This window comes from Balaenoptera ricei, chromosome 2, assembly GCF_028023285.1.
Source record: "Balaenoptera ricei isolate mBalRic1 chromosome 2, mBalRic1.hap2, whole genome shotgun sequence".
Classification (NCBI taxonomy): Eukaryota; Metazoa; Chordata; class Mammalia; order Artiodactyla; family Balaenopteridae; genus Balaenoptera; species Balaenoptera ricei.
This window is the reverse complement of record NC_082640.1, coordinates 18,276,363-18,289,764: the sequence shown is the minus strand read 5'-3', so window position 1 is coordinate 18,289,764 and position 13,402 is coordinate 18,276,363. Positions and strand designations below refer to the sequence as shown.

At 38.6% G+C, this 13,402-nt stretch overlaps 1 protein-coding gene and 1 pseudogene across 17 annotated transcripts in view; one reads left to right on the top strand and one right to left on the bottom strand.

Annotated features, from left to right (window-relative positions):
- PARD3 (par-3 family cell polarity regulator) overlaps positions 1-13,402 on the top strand; it is a 631,899-nt gene that overhangs the window by 209,037 nt on the left and 409,460 nt on the right. The window lies entirely within an intron of this gene.
- Positions 8,093-8,597, bottom strand: LOC132360793 (deoxyuridine 5'-triphosphate nucleotidohydrolase, mitochondrial-like; annotated as a pseudogene).

Genomic DNA, 13,402 nt, shown 5'->3' with positions numbered 1-13,402 from the left:
TCAGTAGTCCAAGATGACGGATCCTCCAAGGTGAGGATCAGCTGACAGATACATGGTCCTCTGAAGTTTAAGCTCTTTCCATTATAAAATGCAATTTCTTATTCCTTTTGGGCATCAGGATATTACATGATGCTCTTAATCTTACCTTATTGTAATGCTGATTTACCTTATTTTTGAAGACAGGTATGACTTTTATGTATAAACAGATGTCATATACAAGACACAGTGTTCGATATTCTCATATTAGCACAATTTTTCCTAATGAATTGACTGTTTTATTAAATAGAAATTGGTTGTAGAATTTGTGAAATGCCTCATAATATCTTATGGAGTAATATGTAAGTGCTTCTGTTGAGCCCTGTGGCTCCAGCAACTCATTCTAAAGCAAGTATTTTAAACTCTAATTTTCAAGATGTTAAAAACCCCCAAAGAGTCATTGTTGTCTCTCCTTAACATATTATAGTATTAAGTTTATAATCTGGGTAACTAAAAGAATGGTGAAACAAAATATGGTTGTATTTAGAAGGATGAATGATTGCAGTGTCATGGTTAGTATAGAGTAGAATTAACTGGTGTTCACAGAACTAGGAAGATGCATTAGTTTAAGTTAAACAATGATACATTTGGTTGAAATTGTTTACGTTCTGCTTGGTTTTGAAAAGTGGTTTTAACAGTTATAGAAATGATAGACTTAAAAAAAAAATGGTAATCCTCCCTTAAAATTTCTGGTAAGAAACTTGGAAGATGGAAAACCGAAATGGACCTCTAGAGTAAGCAAGCGGTCCTGGCTGCCTGTCCTCGGAGCAGAGATGCAGTGGGCTCCACCAGTGGTCCTAAGTGTGCTTCACCGATTGCTAGGCTGTCTGATGGGAGGATGACATTTCAGCATGGCTTCCACCCTGTACCTGGTTTCAATGAATATGATTTTGGATAAGGATAAGCGGAAATTGAAACTGAGAAATCTGATGACACTGGTGCGAAATTAGAGGAAAAATGCAAAGCAGTTGGTAAACTTTTAGCAAGATAAGGTTCCCATCATTTCACCTTTGTAATTGCCATGGTGAATAAAGACTAAGGCTGGAGTAATTTAATTCCTGCAACACAAAATGTTTGGGGTGGTGGTAAAGGGGATATCTTGTTCTCACTCCTCCTTCCACCTCACTGCCCCCAAGATTGGAGACAGAGTGTAATTTGCATCAGAAATTTGGAGTAATCAAGAATATTTCCTGGTCCCTGCCCCCTTCTCAGGATCCAAACCTCAGCTGTTGCTCTCTTAATGTTGAATAGCAGTGCCACCTATTTTTACCACAAGAATTTTTTTTTTTTCTTTAAAACCTTACCCCAAATAGTGGTTTGAGAGAGTCCTAACCTGAGTACATGCCCAGAGGGAAAGGATAAAGACTAATTTGACCTCAAATTCTGTTGTTTTGCATGAAAAAGCTGAGTTTGTTGCAAATGCCTCAACACATCCAAAGAGGGCTGACACTTTGTTCCCCTTGCTATCCTTTGGAACTCATGAAAACGTGATTAAAATTTAATACCATTGTCTCAAAAGAAAAAGGAGTAAAAAGAACTCCTTGGGCATGTGTGCTTTCTGCAGTTCCCTAACCATTCCCCCACCCCCAAACCAGATTGCAGGGTACTGGCCCCATTCTTGAAAGGCTTTGTCTCCCTGGAAGTTTTAAAATAAAGTTCTTGCATCTGTTGACACTGACTTTCAAACATAGGAATTGTTTTTAATAATAGAGCCATGTATCAAAAAATTTTTTTATCCCTTATCTTTGACCAGATATCTGGCGTGTTCTGGAAAATTTTTGGTACACCCCTTAGAGAGTTGCTTATTAATTGTTTTGCAGCTTACAAAAGCACTTGGCTGTGTTGAGACTGACAGTATAATTTACACACATACACTGACAAACATTTATATTTGACAGAATAAATTGTACAGTCGAATGTTCATTGACTTTGTTATTTTAAAGCATTTTCTAATTGAAGTATATCTCTGGTTAATCCTACTATGCTATACTGTCTAGTAAAGTAAATTTACTGTATCTTGTGGTGTTACATACTTAAGTATACCCTGGTATACCTAGGACAGGGCTGTTTTGTACCCATAAATAGCAAAATATTGTCCTCACTGATTCATGGATTAAAAAGATAAATGTTAAAAAGTGCATTACAAGGAGGAAACCAAGAAAATGAATGTATTTCCATTTAGTAGATCGTTTTGGTTTTCTGTGACATCTAGGCTTGTGTCCTTTCTTCATTTTCAAGTCCTATGCATGTAACAACCCCTTAAACTCTTTAAGCATTAGAATTAGATTTAACATACATAAAAGTATTTGCTTTTGATAAGTATCTGTGGTATCATTAACTTTTTCTGCATGGCCTAGATTTGAGCAACAGTTGTTCTGGGTTTGAGAAATATTATTGATATATGCCAATACCCCAGTATAGAAGCAAATGGAAAAAATATTCAGGATATAATAAAGTCAGCCTTCTAAAGGTCTATAAAAAAATCTCCCCAAATTCTGTTTTGGACTCTTGATTTCTTCTTCACGAATCATGGTTAGTTATGGTTCTCATGTTTTAAGTCTTAGAAATTAAGCAATTTCTTTTGCCTGGGAAGCCAAACATTTACCACTATTTTGAATTACTCAGTAGGACATACTAGTTTTTATGATGCACGTAATTAAGGCACATGACCTATGTCAGCTTCTAATTCAAACTTTTAAAATCCTTTACTTTGTAAAAGATATTTTGTTAAATAAGAAAACTCTCTTCATGGACTCATTTTAAATGCCTGTTTCTATACAACATGAAGGATCTCAGCTCAGCTCCCAGGATCATCTTAAATACACCCATTGTGTTCTTCTTCACTTTGACAAGCGGTAGAAGCCTCTCAAGTGCGTTTTTGTTGTTATAATCACTTCTGTTCTCATCCAGTAAGTAAGGTCAGATTATATTGCTGTCCTGGGAGTCATCCTTTTCACCAGTTATTGTGTGTCTTTCTGTTTGGTGAGTAAGTCTATTTATTAAACTGTGGAATAATGATTTACAGGGGAAATTGTGACATTGACCAGTGGGCATTCACTTAAGGAATCTTGACTTGCTGGGATGTTAAAAAGGTAGCAATCTTGTTTTCTCTTTCATTGGTATGTGTCTATTCTGACTGGTAACTATCGCAACTCAGGTAGAATTTACAACTCAGTGTTGCACTTTTCTTTTAGAAAGTGTTGTGAAAGCTCCAGACGCTTACAGTTTAAAATAAAATTGGGCTTAAAAAACATCTCTGGCTAATCCTCTAGAGTTTATGACACTTGCCTAAAAATGCGTGGGTACTTAGCAGTTACACATAAGAGGGCAAGACCCCTAAGGCATGGGTTATAGAAAATCATAACAAATTTGTACCAGTTAGCCTACAAGCCTTTTTATCTTAGATCGTTTGAAAATACTACTTTGCCAATAAGATCAATTCAATCAGATTGAGCTCTGGTAAGATGTGCACAATTAGCTGAAGTAAAAGGCAGGGTGTGGCACCAGTACTAAGAGGACATGTGGACCAAGGACAGAAGAATGACAAGAGGGAGTGCTTTGGCATAGGGTCTCCAGAAAACTTAAGACTTTGAAGAAAAAAAAAAAGTCTTTTAATCCTATACGAGTTGTTTATCTCAGGGAGAAGGAATAGCAGATGTGTGGGTTTGGAAGCAGCATTTAATTGATCGGTGGTTCCGTGTAACTGGAATAAAAGCTAAGTGTGTATACTTGGGGTGAGGGGACATCGTGGAAGGGAAGCTGTCTTTGCAATAGGTAGCTTTACACTCTTGCAGATTTCATATTATAGAGTCAAGGGACCGTCAGAAAGAAGGTAGGACTCATTTCTAAGTTACTTAGGACTTGACACTTTGAGGAAATGAGTTCGTAGGCACGATAAGTATTTTATCTGTTGTTCTAAAGATCAAGGCAATGATGATAGTTTACAATGTGATTCTTGCCTATAATTCCATATGGCTGATAAAATGAAGCAGAATTTCCGTTGAGAACTATAGCTACCAAAAACTTTGTAACAGCACGCACTCAAATTGGTTTTGGAATAAGCAAGTCATAAATGTGCCTCTGATGTGGCCGTGATAGATCATTTGGGCTGTAGCAATGAGGGATATAATGACTCACTTTTGAGCCATACTTTTTAGCAAAGAGATGTGCAACCCATGTGTCAGTAAGTAAGTAGGAGCTGAGAAATGTGTCCCTACAGGGAGGTGTGTTTGAAAGGTCTTACTTTGTCCTAAACCTATTATATACGGCCAGTAATACCACAATTGTCTGCATCTTTCTTTGATTGAGAAATAGTCTTGGCAAAATAATAATGATGATGGTAATAATAATAATTATATCATGCCTTTTGTATTTTCTAGGTATTCTGATTGGTAATTATTTTCTATGCATGTAGTATATTCTACATGATGTGTTGGGCGCCAAGGATATAAAATTGAATAAAGCACAATTCCTACTTTTCAAGTAGCTGAGTAATTCTCATCTATTTTCTTTCCCAAACTACTCAGAGATAAAATCACATTCTAGTGATAACAGTGACCCACTTTGGAAAGGGTGCTGTTTGGTGAGTGATACTCCTCTGTCCCGGGTGAACCACTGGGTCCATTGAGCATTGCTGTGCTACTGGCTGAGAAAGTTAAACTCACTATTATACTTTTCTTTATCACCCATGCCTGCTGGTGAGATGGGGTCAGGTACATGTATGTGTTCAGAAAGTTTTTGTATAAAATACAGACAATCTATGAACCAGAAATATCCTTGTCTAGATATTTTCGGGTGGGACATAGAAAAGTGAAGGGCTGTGGGTTAGTAGAAGGGAAAGAGTGTGTTGGGGAGGCTTAGTTATCACCCTTGAAGTCCATGATTGGAACAGGTATGGACAGAAGAAACCCAAACATTTTAACTTTGTTCATCTAAATGATCTTAAGCCAAGGGATTGAAGAGTGGTAGCACAGTTACATATGTTAAATCTTTATTGCACGTAGGATGTGAGGCTGTATTCAGTTGAGTTTCTTGATGTTCCACATAACAATAACCAAGTCAAGTTAGCGTAAGAAGAATGAAGTTGGGGTGGTACCAGAGGGGTTCTTCATAACCTCAACTAGCACAAGAACAGGAACAAGGTCTAAAACGGCATTAGGAACACCAAAAGTCCCGCTTCTCAAGACGTGATTTCTTGCTTGCTTCTGGAATTCTGCTTTATTCTTCCTCCCCTAGAGCAGCTTTCTTTGCCCCTCTATTTCCATGTTATAATTTGTCTGTCTCACATCCCTAAATGTGTCTTACGATAGTCCCAGTCTCTTTCAGTCTTTCAGTCCCACCTGCAGGTTCCTTGGGGAGATAGTGCAGTTGGTCCAGTTTAGATCAAAAGTCCAACTCTGATCTCATCAGTGTGGCTGGAAGGGGAGGGTGCAGGTGCAGTGATGGTGGCAGTGGCCGTGGGGTTGAAGTAGAACCACTCAGAACACCTGTGTTTACCAGGCGCCCACCCCTTTGGATGGGTGGTAGGAAGGTAGGTGTGCGGGTGAGTGGAGGTGTTTTCTCAGAAAATGGGGGATGGCACTGAATTTGGGCATAGTGGCCTTATAAGATACATGTGATTACAAAAAAGCTAAAACATCTTGAGGATATTAGAAAAAAATAAGGATAGTAAAATAATAATGCAAGATAAGCGTTCAGGCATGTATTTGGTACAAGGCTTTCTAATAGTTAAAGCAAAACTTGAAGTATTCATTATTCTTTGATCCTATAACTTTGTTTTGTTCCTCAGTTATTTTGACTTATTTTTTTCCTAGGAGATCATTTTCCTATACATGCAATATACAAATTTTGTCTTCTAATTGAATTTTTAAAATATAAGTAAAACTTCCCAACATTTTCTTCAAGTAGAATAGTGGCAGCATCATTCTATTTGAATGGATTGGGACCACAGTCTATGTCTTGAAAGCTAACATTTGAATTACTATTCTTAAAAGACTGCATCTATTTATCCATTTTCAACCAGTTAATAGGTCCTCAAATATTTTAGTCAGTGCCATCGAAATATCTTACTATTAGTATTCTAGATTTTTCCCCATGAGTTAATGATTTTGGCTATTTTTCTCATTGTGAAAGATGAAAGAGTTGGTGTAGTCTTGATAAAAATATATCAATTCCTACTGTTAAAAGTTTTTTGTCCCAGTCTTAAAGCTCAGTACTTAAAAAATGGCCCCAATTCTGTGGGATCCTGATTCCTTATGAAAGGCTGTTGAGTTGTCATTGATTAACTTGGCATATTAAATTTCTTTCAGTTTATATTAAAATTCTTTTTTAACTATGGGGATTACTCTGCTTAGAAAGTAAAGTCTTTAAATGATGAAGAATTTATGTTCTTCTTTTTAGATTACTTAAGAAGAAAGCTTGACTTTAAGCCATGTGCCAGGCACTCTTACTTTTCCTATTGTTTAAAAAAGGCAAGCATTAAAAAGTTAGTACAAAGAAAGAACCTAAGCTACCTTTCTTCAGAATATTTCACATTCTTAGTTCACTGAAAGCATTTGTCAACACTTCATCACTAACATGGAGTATAAGTTAATGACGCACAAAGTTTAAAACCTCATATTGTTAGAAGACCTATTCGTTTTGAAAGCAGTAAATAATAATTGGCATTTACTGAATTTTAAATAGGATCTACGTGTTGTATTTTTGGTTTAGAGTGCGTATAGCATTTTGTGTTATGCTGTGAAACTTGATGTTCTGAGAATGTAGTTACCTTTTAGCATTTAACCTAAAGTCTCTTCCTGATTTTAATGTGGAATAGTTCCTCCCTTTAATTGCTAACATGTTTTTCAAATATTTACGCATGGTTTTTATGGTGCTAATTGGCACTAGAATAGTTGATGGATGGTAAACTGTTGGAATCAACATTAACTTAAAGCACATCCATAGTAAATTTTTGTATCCTGGCCTGCTGGCATTTGTGCATTAAATGTATCCTAGCCTAGCAGTGAAATACATAAAACGGCAGTATGCAGTTTCAGATTTCATCTTTCCAGAGCCTCAGATGCCAGCCACTGGGTATGCCTTGGCAGAATTTGATGGAGTCTTTTGTAGAATTGTAAATGTTACAGTGAGGGTCTTATTTTTTTGAACAGAACAGTGCCTGTTTATGTGTTACAACTCATTTGGTCCAGTGGGGGGTTTAAAAAAAAACACCTTTCTTCTAAAACCCCAATACGTGATTTACGTAATCTTTCACATCTCACTCTTGCTTTTTGTTTCATGCTTGTATCTCTTCCCAGATTTTCTTCCATCGTCATTAGCGTGTTCCATAAAATCATGCATCCCAGCAGATCGAATGTGCTCCACTGAGCCAGGCGTCCTGCCCCCTCATCTGCTCGTCTTCCCTTACCTCTCTGTAGTTTCCCTGAGAATTTGCTATTTATCCAATACACCATTTTTGCAATTATTCTATTGTTCAGAGCCATTTAAACAAAGGCCTTTTCTCCTCTGAATGCAGAACCTGGCCGGGAACTCCAGTCCCCACACCGTTTTCCTGTGTGGCCCCTGGGGATCCGCTCTGGGGACTCGGGTTCAGGGGACCGGAGAGGAGGCCTAGGGTTCCCTTGTCAACCGCGTCTGTGCGGGTTCTGACCCAGGAACCCTGTCTGGCGACCGCTGTGGCTTGTGGTGAGTTACTTCCCGGCTCTGAACCTGGCTGCTGAGGACAGGAGGGTTGATTAGTGGTGATGTGCTGCCATTCTCCGGAGTCCTCGCTAGCATGTGCTGAAGTCTGATGACAGTACCTCCCAAGTGTCATTGTCTTGTTGGATTATGTCGCATCGTTTGTGGAGCATCAAGTGTGTGAAGTGCTGCTTTATGTAAGGGTGTGGTCACTTCAGTCAGCACTGACGTAACATTTCAGTAGGTTTTCCCGTTACATTCTAATAATGGTTATTTTGACACCTTAAAGGCTTTCTCAGTCCATTTACTGAAGTTCCCTTAAAGCTTTACATCGGTTGTATGCAAGAGTTAAAATGTCTTTTCTTGGCATAAAGTTTTAATTATTTTCAGTGGAACCAAAACCTCCTGAACCCCTTTCAGCATCATCTAAAACTTGAACTTCTTCTATTTCTGGGTAAAAAATCCGTTCACAAATGAGCTGTGCAATTCCATCACCCTTTTTGACTTCAGACTTTGCCAAAATTAAACAGTAGAACACCAACATTTCCTCTCTAATCTTCATCTGTGACACCAGCCCCTACATCTATGAAGTATTTTGCAGCCAAACCAGAATGTGGAGCTACTCTCCCATAGCACCCAGAAGGAAGAGCTACCTGAATGTCGGTTTTCACAAGGGCTTTCCCCATAGGTGGTAGTATGTAATCACAGGTGCTGTTCAGGTCATAGCCCACGGCACGTGCATACCCCTTGGTCCAGGTGGTGGTGTGCTCCGAGAGCCGGACAAGGTGGGGCTGCATGCCGCCCTCCCCCGCAGGCCGGCCCCACTTGCTGGGGGAGATGACTTGGGCCTCTTGAGAGAAGGGCGTGGCAGGGAAGACCATGAGCACAAGAGAGAGCAGGGGGGACAAGAGAGAGAGAGAGAGAGCAGGAGGAGACCAGCACACTAAACTTCTGTTTTTTAACTTAGAGTTAAAAGAGCAAAACAACATTTTCTCATATCTGAGTTGGAAAAAAGTCCTAATTATCTCTAAATATGGAATGATTGTAAAATATGTAAGCCCCAAGTTGGGACACTTGTTTTTCTTAAGCCTCTGCGAACATGATTTCCTTGAAATGTTTTATGTTGCACTGTAATATATATATATATATATTTTTTTTTTTTTTTTTTTAAGGGAAAGATTCAGTTTCTCTCTGGTTCAGTACAGAAAGATGGAGAGCATTCAGCAATGACGTTCATGTCACGTGGTGGCGTGAAGGGACCTTATCTTCCTGGATGTGCATCTGTGCATCCAGCCATAGCACTTACAGGTGCTCCAGCTTTTTGTTAAGGAATCAACAAATGACTCATGACTCATTTCACACAACTTGTGGGATTTCCTTTTAACTGAGTTGGCTAAGACGTGAGAAAGTCCAGCAAAGTTCTCGCCTTATTATTAGGTCATTGGCAATGCTGATTGAAAACGGGGTGATTCTCACTGACGGGAGTGGACCTCTGTCTGGCGGATGGTACCCCTCCTCGAGCTGTCTGGACGTGGTCATCCAGAAGAAGCAGAAGTGTGTGCTGGCTCAGATGTTTGCGCTGTCCAGTCTCTGACGCTAGGACGTTCTCACAGAGAGGTCAGAGAACCCCCGCAGCTTCCCACATGGAGGAGATGAGTGGAAGAGCATGACCCATCCAAAGACAGATACACAATGAAGTTCACTTTTTGAGATAAAATTTGTAACTCTAGTGTTTCAATGAAACTTATTCCTGTTTGAGGATCGTGGGATATCTTTTAAAATAACAAAACCCTTCTAAGTCCAACTCTAGCCGGTGTGTAAATTCAGTGTATTTTAGGAGATACTATAAATGTTCTGTTGCTAAAATGGCAGCCAGTGTAATGAAAAAGCAGAGCTGCATCAATGGGAAGCAGGGATTGGCTGGATTCCGACACAATTCCGAGAACCAACTTCAACAACAGCAACAAAGCTTACACCTACTGGTCTTACTTTATATTGTGGATTCAAAACAGATGAGATTCTACCTCTACAAAGTGAAGGCAGGGGGCTATTTTTTATTTCTTTTTGACTTTATGAGGTGCATCATAAAATCTTAAGACCTTCAGAGGAGAAAATTATTGAAGGTTGCCTCTGTTGTCTTATTTAAATAAGGCTTTGTGGTCAAATGCTTCAAGTCAGACGGAACCATCAGAGTTCTGTTGAGACAAATCCATAGCGTATCCCAACAGGGCTTCTAGTTCAGAGTTTCTTATGTGGGAATTAGGACTATTGCCAGCAGTTTCCAAGATACTGGATTTTAAAAGATATCACAGTTAACGTATGGAAAAAACATACTGGCTTGAAGTTTCTATTGTTGGAAGATATCGGCTAAAACATTAAAAAATGGAACTTTCGAGATGAGAGCTATCCGATGGTTGCGGTTCAGTTTTCCAGCTCCTGCCCATCCTCTTTATCGACGCTTGGGTGGTTTGCTTGGTTGGACTCAGCAGATGGAAGGTCCAATAATGGATATTCCTGGATCATTCTGTTCCCAATAATTGAGACCTGACTATTTCAGATGACCTAACTTCTGAGAGTGATGCACTGGAAATAGGACTTGGGATGTGATAGAGACCAAAGAAAAACTTAGGAGGCAATCCTGTTCAAAGTATTTACAAAAATAAAGCCCATCAAAGGTGCCTCTTTTATGACTCTTTAGTTCTTGGTCTTCGAATCAAAGAGAAGAATGACACTTCCTGTTTGGAAGGCTGGAGTGTTGAGGAGGATTTTTCATAAACCACTGTGTTTAAGGTTAGATTTTAATGCTATTTGGGTAGTGAATTTCATGCTGTTTTAAACACTGGAGAAACTTCTGTAGAAAATGAGATTTAAAAATGAAAGGAAGAGAGGAAGAGATTGTTTTGACTTATAGAAAACTGTTTCCAGGGTTAATCGATGTTACTGCTTTCAAACAGGTTTTTAAAGAACAGGCTGGCTAACTGGTAGAACCTAAAACATCAAATGGGGAGACTTTGTGCTTGATCAATGGAGACTGAGCTGTCCCAGGACGCCGACCCCGTTGTGTAACTCTTGTCACCATCTCATTAGCTTTTAGAGCCCACAGAAGCACAACCACGTTTATCGAGTCTTGGGAAAGTTTTTGTTTAATGTAGGCTAACTTTTCAGTAGTGAATAGAAATGATGATCAAAGTTTGCTGGTTAATTAGCCATTTTAAGCATAGTCATTGCCTGAAATACATTTTTCCTGTCCCCACAGTGTATTTTTTCTCTCACCATTAAACAATATTTTAATTTGAATTGCCACTTGAGCAATAGGTGTCAGGTTATGCAGTGAGAATAAGACAGCTCTCCGTAGTAATCCATCCGATTGCAAACTCACCCGAGTGCTTCGTGTCCCCTCCCTAATCTTGATGAGCATTTCTAGGTAATATTAAGAGCTAAACATGTGACTTCCTTACAGAGCTTAAAAGCTGTGTGTCTCAGTGTAATAAATCTCTAGGTGAATTCTTGGCAGTGATGCATACGTTTTATGTGTGCTGTGATTATCTCCAGTCATAATTATTTAATACACATGGTATGTGTAACATTTATCTTCCCAAGGGAAAAATGATGTGGCATAATTCTGGCAGATTATTTATGTTGTTTCTGCTTAAAATGTTTGGTAAAAAATGCTGTGTATCTGTCTTTGAAACCCCTTCTGTTCTATTTTTAAATGGCTGTATGAAAATAAAGAAACTAAGCAGAGTAAGTAATCTTGTTTCTGCATATTTCCTCTTGTAAATTACTGTAAATTCCTAATGTTCATTGAATTGATCTGCGGATGGGAACTGGCTGATGGTGAGGGTGTCCCCCTAACTGTTTGATGAAGAGTTCAGTAATGTTACCCGTTCTATAAATTTGGGCGAAGATTTGAAAGTTTCATTCGCCGTTGTAGACTCGGAAAATTTGTGTTCTTATTATCAAATATTGAATAACTAAATTTCAGAAAAATAACTTGTGGAATAAGTTAAAAAATTTAAAAACATTTCTTCCTTTTGTGTGTTTGAAAACTAGACAGCAGGCTAGTAATTTCTTGCCTTTTCAGATAATTTCATTTGTGTTCCGGCAGTACTGAGTGTTTTACCTGACTGTCAGGGGTCCTTCTCCATGATGGTCTTAAATTCTAATGTGCTCATTCGTTGTGTTGAACCAAAAGAATACATCAAATGTCTAAAACGATATGAAAGAAGAGGAACACCACTCGGTTAATACAGTGAAAATTAAAGCTATGTATTTATTCCCAGTGGAATCCTGAAACTTATTGATAAAATGAGTATTGGTAATAATTGCTCTGATCTGCAAAGTATTTATTTTTCTTCTTTGTACAAAAATTTATTCATCTAGTATATTCAGCGTTTTAGTGAGTAATATAAAGTGTTAACTTCAAAATTTAAAACAATTTTTCATTATTACTTTACTATCAATATATGTTGAAGATTCAGTAGGTTCTAGAGGTATAGAACAAGTAATTTATTTATGGTATTTTTTTCTAATTTCATTTTATCATAAATATATATTTTACATTAAAACGTGCTTATACTGTAAGACATTGAAAAACAAAGGAGTACAAAGTAGAAAATGTATCTCCTGTAATTCTACAATATCAGATGTTTACTACGATATGTTAATATTTTGGGGTGTGTCATTTGTTCTTTCCATGCCTGTGAATATATTTTTAATAGCTATATTGGTTTAAAATACCTTGGATGTACAGTGATTTATTTAATGCATCTCCTCTTGTGTATAGTTAAGGGTGTTGTTATGAATTTTTGATAGAACTGTTATCAATGTTTTCCCTCTCAACGTCCATGTTGCTAGATTCTCACTGAGATCTTGTCCACATGTTTCTCTCTGTTGACAAGTGCTTTCCAGCAACGGTGGTGTTTGGCCCGTCCCATGAGTTTAAGGGGCCTCAGGCCACTTTGAAAGCTCTACTCCCCAAGTGCCTGTTACCTTCTGTCTCTCACCTCATCCCTTTAGATTGGGGCAGTTGGGATTTTGGTTAGAGATGAGCCAGTTGTGGAAACTTGGCCTTGATTCAGTAACAGGAGATCACATTGCAGAGATCACATTGCGAGATGGGCTACACATAAGTTACTCTTTTTTTAAAAAAAAAGAAAATTTATTTATTTATTTCGGCTGTGCCGGGTCTTAGTTGCCACACGCAGGATCTTTAGTTGTGGACTAAAGATGTGCAGACTTCTTAGTTGTGGCATGCGAACTCTTAGTTGCGGCACGCATGTGGGAACTAGTTCCCCGACCAGGGATTGAACCCAGGCCCACTGCATTGGGAGCTCGAGTCTCACCCACTGGACCACCAGGGAAGTCCCTAAGTTATTCTTTAGTCAAGCAATTAATAAAAATTTGAACTGATGAAAGAGGACTCCAGTGGTCGTCTGAAATTCACACCCTGCCTATTTTTTGAGGAGGGTAGCGTCAACGCATTTGAGGCTTTTTACGTGTGATAGAAGACTGAAATTACGTCCTGAGGGAAGCTGCCCGTTTCCACAAAGCTTATGTGAGTTACTGAGTGGACGAACTTGTACTGTGAGAGCAGAAAGGGAGGGACATACTCCTTGCATGCTGCGGGTAATAGTGGTTAACAGTAAACTTTGCCTTCACACGGCTTTGTAGAGTCTCGGTTTAG